Below are 6,895 nucleotides of genomic sequence, written 5' to 3'. Positions count from 1 at the left end.
TTGCAATAGTTACCGTCATTATTAAATATTCTTATGCACAATATTGGTTCTGAGTAGCTTTCCCTTAATTTATGCAGGTCATAAAAAAGGTGCATAAATTAAAAAGTGCATAAAAATAACATGCATAAATTGAGGTTTTAGTGTATTTACATTCTCATATGCAAAGTATAGTTTGTTAAAATGTTTCGCTATATGAGATGTAAAAGAGCGAAATATAGTGCATTTAGTTCACCACTGGACTATCGCACTAGTTTTCACGAGTGCGAAAACGCTAATAAAAGTGCGCGATTGCATCAAATCAACTCGGTGTCTTCAGAGCACTTGTTCACCATGGATTGAAGAAATAGTGCGCCGAAGACATCAACCTGATTTGATGCAAACGCGCACTTTTATTTACGTTTTTGCACTTATGAAGTCGCAGTTCGCAGTCCAGTGGTGAACTAAATGCGGTATATTGAATTCTCATTTTTAACGCCGCCGCCGCCGACGACCAAAAATCAAGAGCAAATTTTCAATACGCCCTAAGTAACATTTTGGTTTTATCGCGAAAATCGAATTCAAAGTTTTGGTTTTCATTTTTAATTCCTATTTAACGGTGAAACCGAAACCAATATAATGAATATGCGCAAACGATATCAGATAACAATGTCTATTGCTCCCTAATAAAAAATATGGATAAAGATCAAAAAAATATTAATTTTTTGCAATAAAACTATTCTATGTCGTTTGGTGCCTGAAAAAATAGATAAGACATTTTGTTAAGTCATTCTGAAAGCTCTCGGTTACTTTCGTCGGGTGCGTTACGTCGCGTTACGCGAAATTATGTTGCTTACGTCGGTCTGTTTACGTCATGATGCCAGCTGTCATGTTGGTTAAGTCAGATCGACATACGTCGTTGGGAGTGAAAAATTGGCACTTAAGCCAAACGAGTTTCTCCAGCAAAAAAGGTATGTTTTAACATTTTAACAGAAAAATACGATTAATTAATGATTATTTTCTTCTTCAGAAAGTGTTTCCCACGTAACACCGGTGCGTTGGTGCGGTCAAAAGTAAGGACCTGTGGCGATTAATCACCAATATAATTTTGCCCTACTGGCCATCAGATCAGAAGTCTAGGAACATTGGGTTCCCATTCTACGATAATGATGCCGAGAGAAGGAAGAGGAACATAAGGACCGCTAATATCAAGCCCTTCTGGTCTCGCTGACGACCTGTGATTCCGCCACCAGAGATGCACACATTTCGCTTCCGTTGGTCAGGAAAAGGAAAACCAGAGACGTCTGTTTCATTGCCGCTATGTGAACCGCTCCAGGAATATTAGAGCAAGCAGTTGGTGCCCGTTATAGAAGTCCCAGAACAACAGCTACCGCGCACCCACTATAACAACCAGTTTTATTAGCGGAATCACCCGGAGGCGTGCTGAAGCCAACAAGAACGACACAAAGATCTGATCATCCTTCTGTTGAGACGACCCTTCTCTCGTTCGATAAAATAGCTGGCCGCCCGCACTTACCGCTGGGTTTCAGAAACGATGAGAACGAGGTCATGAGCTCGGCTGGGAGGATATCCTGGCACTAGCTGACGCCGAAGCTTCCATCATGGATAATCCATTAAACTGCGGGAGTTCTCTTCCAAAAGCTTAAGCTTATTTGATTTTAATTGACAACGCTGGAAACAATCCCGACTAATTGAAAATGTTTCAGTCCAACTAGCGAACTAATCGTTTTTAAAAATAAATAGTTTAAATACATCAAGAATAAAAAAGAAACTCTAGTCTCTGACCTGTAATTCTATGATCACAAGTATTTATAGCGCCGAGGGTATATTAGCAGTTTCAGGTACAGTCAAGAATGCTACTACTAGTAGGTTGATACCACATATACGATCAACATTTTATTGGAGTTTTAGACAACGTAAATGCCGGTACGTTATTTACTGGGTCAGAGTTGGGAAAAAATGGCCAAATACTATTTGCACCCTCAAAGATCTCTTATAAACTAAGTTAAGTATTTCAAAGAAAGTTTGCACATTTAGTTGCTAAATGATATAAGAAGTTGCTAGGGGTTTCAAACATCAAATTTGAAGTTCTTTGAGTCCTTGAGGTACTCAACCTTGTACTCAACACTTCTGAACCATAGATGACTCATTGACGTTTATTATTCTCAAACCACACGAATGTTATTCGCTTATTGACGTCACTGCATGGACTATTTACAAGATTCCTGAGTACCTGGGATGGCCTGGGACAACCTGATTGAAGTTAGTCATGCATGAAGCTGCTGTGAGCTACATACGCTGTTGATAAGGACTTACTCAAAAATATTCCTAAGTAAATATGATCATTGATAATTGTAATCAGGCCTTCACTCCAGAAATATGTACAGAGGTGTTCCAATTACATTTATTTGCACGTGAAAGGCTTCTTAGGTTAGGTGTCTTTATTAGAGAGATTTGCAGCCCGAGGCTGGTTCATCTCTTCAGTGAAAGGTATCTGTGCGGTACAGTTATTAGGGTTCCAGCCTGGGCTCCAGGGCTGTTACAACTACGTGGATTTCGCGAATTTTGCGATTTTCGCGGATTTGTACATATAATTTGGCTCTCGCGCGGATTTGTTTTAAGCTGATATACAGTGTATCAAACAATTGTCCGTACAGTAAATTTTTGGTCAAAATAATTTTTCCTTCAAATGTTTATAACTTTTTTATACGTCAATCAAAAACGCTGAAATTTTGAGCAATTATAACCTATATATTACTGCTCCATTGGTAAAATTTTAAGCGAGATCGAATAAGTTTTCTGAAAGTTATAGAACTTTTAGTAAAACTTATAAGATTTTTGAACACATTTTCAAAACATTATATCTCAATATGTAGTCGTTGAAACTTTTTCAATCTTTTTTGTGTTACAGCTTATACCTAAGGCTTTCATATGCAGCTTCGTTTCAGGTTTTATATTCACTACAAAAAATATGAAAAATTTGCTTATGTGGTTGACGATATTTAAAAAAATACCATATTCTGCACATACAATCTGCCAAACGTTTTCGACCAATAAAAGTGAATTAACTGAACGAAAAATGCATAGGACCTACTCTTCATATGTTGTTTAGTAGGTCCTGTATAAAAATATTACATAAAGAGAGTTTAAAAAAGTTGAAAACACTTGACACTTTTAGTGATCAAAATATGATAAATTTCCAAATAATACTCTGAACATACACAGATTTTTCATATTTTTTGCAGTGAACATAAAACCTCAAACAAAGCTGCATATGAAAGCCTTAGGTATAAGCTGTAACACAAAAAAGATTGAAAAAGTTTAATCGACTATATATTGAAATATAATGTTTTAAAAATGTGTTCAAAAATCTTATAAGTTTTACTAAAAGTTCTATAACTTTCAGAAAACTTATTCGATCTCGCTCAAAATTTTATCAATGGAGCTTCAATAGATGGTTTATGATTGGTCAAAATTTCAGCGTTTTTGATTGACGTATAAAAAAGTTATAAACATTTGAAGGAAAAATTATTTTGACAAAAAAATTGCTGTACGGACAATTGTTTGATACACTGTACATCAACGTTGTTTTCTTGTGGGATTGTCTTCTTTTTAATTAAATAAATTGAGATTGAAACTTCTGGAATTAATCGATAAAACATTTTTGTTTATTTAATTTTGATGCATTCTGAATTGATAATGCTATTAAAAATGTGTTGCTGCTACATCCAGTTGTCAGTCGATAAGTGCCATTGCAGCTTTGTGAGCTTGGGTATTTTTCGGTGGCATAGACCCACTGGAGATACTTGGTGGCTTGGTTCCGGATTTTGAGCTCCTCTTGGAAGTTGACGACTATAGCGAGGAAGACTTGATGCTGCTGCCACTTTCGGAGCACTTTTTTGTGGTCGCTAATGTTCAGCTTAATTTCGCCAGAGCTGAGTTTCACGATGTAAGTTCTTGCCTGCATTGCTGCATTAATACATGAACTTCCAGAGTCGCTGTTGCAACTGAACTGACGATGCAGAACCGATGGAAGTGGATGGGGTCTGTGGAAGCAAAAAAGATAGAACATTTGAGCAACGCCAAAAAATATTGCATCATTGTTTGAAACTCACTTGAAACCGAGGCGAAGCAAAACGAGGATGAGCTCGGTGCAAACGACGACGGTAATTTTTCTATTTCTCCTCGCTTCTATCTTGATCCTTGTCGCAATCAATATCTCTAGAGCCTAGAGGACGATGATCCATTGCTCCCATTGCTTCCGGTTGCACTTGCAGCGGGAGAACACTTTTCACCTCATGTATTACTTCCGGAAACACCTTTTTTTGTGCTGAGAGTGTCACAGTACACTGCTAGCTTGACTTGGTAGCCGATTTCAGTACCGGTAGGCTGGGTTTCCCTCCACCAGAGCTTCCACCGGAGACTATTTCGATCGAGGTTCGGGTTAATAGTGTTTTTGTTTTGGCGTAAACACTTTTCAATCGTGTTTACATGATTTTGTTACATAGGACGTTTTGACAGCGCACTTACGTCAGGTGGGAGTTATGAGCGTTACATAAGTCATTGTAACGACAAAGCGACACATTTGAAAAGTGCTCACTTTGTTACTTAGGTCGGTTTATTTTTTTCAATTTCAAAAGATTTTAATTACTGTTGATTTTTTATTTTGCACAATAGTGTAAAGCAGTTTATTAGGTATTGAAATATACAAAAACCTCATTTTTGTTTATTTTGTTACTTAGGACGTATTGAAAATTTGCTCTTGGATGTTTTAACCGCGGCGCACATCTCTGCCGAAGCACCAAAGCAAGCATCACAGCGGTGCCAGACATCAAGAAACAAGTAGTTAATTGAATGAGATTTGGTCACTACAAATACGATGTTTTTTCAATCAGAATATGGTCGTTTCTTGGTTTAACATCTTGGTAATCGAACTTCTACGCAAATCGATCAATAATTTCATTTTCCAACGCCATTTCTTTCAAAATATTTGGTTTGGTTTTCATCTAAATATGCTGCTACCGCTCAAGCTTTACGAACTATCATCCAGTTCGGCAGCACTGATTTGCCAATCAGCTGTGAATGTATGCGAGTGAAAAACGTGGGGAGCGAGCATAGACGATTCGTCGCGCCGCACATTGTTGTGACTTCTCCTTTGCGAGAGAGGAAAACAATCACACTGAAACTGTCACCTGCTAGGGAAAGGGAGTGCGTTAGTGGGTGAGTGCAGAATGCTCTACGATGAGAAAATGTGAGAGTGGTTGTGGATTTGCTGTAAATACTGTTGAGATGAAAAAGGGGCCACCCGGTGGACCGCGATGAGATGAAAATTTTACGGTGTGCTGAAGATAGGTGCGAGTGGCTCGCGATTTGTGATCGCAATTAAATCAAATATTGAAGATAAATCCCACTCTAGTGCATCGTAAGATCAACAGTGGAAGTGAGCACGTGTGTTAAAAGTTTGTATCATTAAGTTTGAAGCGTATACATTGCGCTGTGAGTGATTTTTCATGTTGCACATCCTTAATGAGACTAAGATAGGCACAAATACCTAGCATCAAAAGCTGCGCGCATTCTACAACAAGTGGACATATTTTTTTTTATTCGAAGACTCATTTCTATTTTGTCGACATTACTGTTGGGATTTTGATGTGACTCGCAGTCTCCTAGCTTCGACGATGCCGTGCCACTTTTCAGAGACATTTTGTGTTTTGATGACGGGTGTTTATGTTTCCTAGTAGGAAATAGCTTAAAGATATTCTAATCGTTGTTCTCTTCGGAATCTCCCCGAAAAATGCTCAAGAAAATCACGAATTTCCCGATGGAGCATACATCGGCATCGGATACTTTGTAATAAGCCATCCATAAAGTTATGATTTCCCGTTGCACGTGAGCCGGTTCCCATTCTGATCTTGCCTTGCCATGCCAGGTCTGGTTAGTCGATCTGCCGCGGATAATGGTAAACGGAAGAAACCGTCCGCCCACGAGCTATAATTAGAGCTCGTTGGATGGAATAAATTTCCGCCGCGACTGCAGTAGTGGCTGTTGGCTGTTCTAAAAATATACTCGATCATTCTCTGCGCGTGACTCGTTGATGCATCCATTGGAGGTGAAACTAATGGACGCAGACATAGGTATGTTCCACACTTCGAAAAAGGTGTAAATTAATGACATACGGACTTAGCGAGCACCCTTAGTAAATTTTTACATACTAACTTTTATAACTATATAAACACGAGGGAATTCAAAGTAATACATTATATTCTAATAGTATTGTTTAACCTTTCAGCAGTCGCGCTGTTCTATTTTGTACAATACTTACTTGATACTTGATGGGCTACAACTCGTAACGGTGAGTCTACGCCGAATGTAGCATTCGCCTCCACTGGTGTCGGTCCTGGGCCAATCGCTTTCAGTCACCCTGAACGTTTAGAGCCCTTAGGTCCTCCTCAACTGCAATAAGCCACCGTGTGCACGGCCTACCAGGAAGCCGACGGCCCTTTCCTGGTTCTCTGCTGAATATGGATTTAGCTTGTCATTCCTCCGGCATACGAGCTGCGTGCCCAGCCCACCGTAGCCTGTCGTGTTTTATTCGCATCACTATATTCATCTCTTTATATATGTACTTGGTACAATTTGTAGTTCATGCGACGCCGCCAGATGCCGTCCTCCAGATTAGCGTGGTGCTGGTAGCAACGGCCAATTTCCAGAAGAATAAAGATTTTCCTTTACTCGTGCCATATTTCTTCTGAAGCTCATATTTTTTTTTCTTGTAAATATCTAAAACAATTTCTGGAGAAATCCTAACACAATTTTCAGTAGGAGATCCCTGATTAAATACTGGAAGGAAGGCTAAGATAAGTCCTAAAACAATCGTTGGAAGAAAGCCTTGAGGCAT

General features: G+C 38.9%; 2 long non-coding RNA genes across 2 annotated transcripts; one reads left to right on the top strand and one right to left on the bottom strand.

The window, feature by feature from the left end:
* The first annotated feature begins 490 nt into the window (after nt 1–490).
* On the top strand, nt 491–1,773 carry LOC134291356 (uncharacterized). The gene is made up of 2 exons (XR_009999047.1): nt 491–947; nt 1,007–1,773. It is a non-coding gene; the product is annotated as an uncharacterized LOC134291356 (long non-coding RNA).
* A 2,015-nt stretch (nt 1,774–3,788) lies between these two features.
* LOC134291355 (uncharacterized) lies at nt 3,789–4,756 on the bottom strand. Its single transcript, XR_009999046.1, has 2 exons — nt 4,113–4,756; nt 3,789–4,043 (listed from the first exon to the last, which is right to left on the bottom strand). It is a non-coding gene; the product is annotated as an uncharacterized LOC134291355 (long non-coding RNA).
* Nucleotides 4,757–6,895: the final 2,139 nt, after the last annotated feature.

Source organism: Aedes albopictus, chromosome 3 (genome assembly GCF_035046485.1).
Source record: "Aedes albopictus strain Foshan chromosome 3, AalbF5, whole genome shotgun sequence".
In the NCBI taxonomy this organism is placed as follows: Eukaryota; Metazoa; Arthropoda; class Insecta; order Diptera; family Culicidae; genus Aedes; species Aedes albopictus.
Note: the sequence above shows the minus strand (reverse complement) of the source record. Positions and strands in the feature narration are given on the sequence as shown.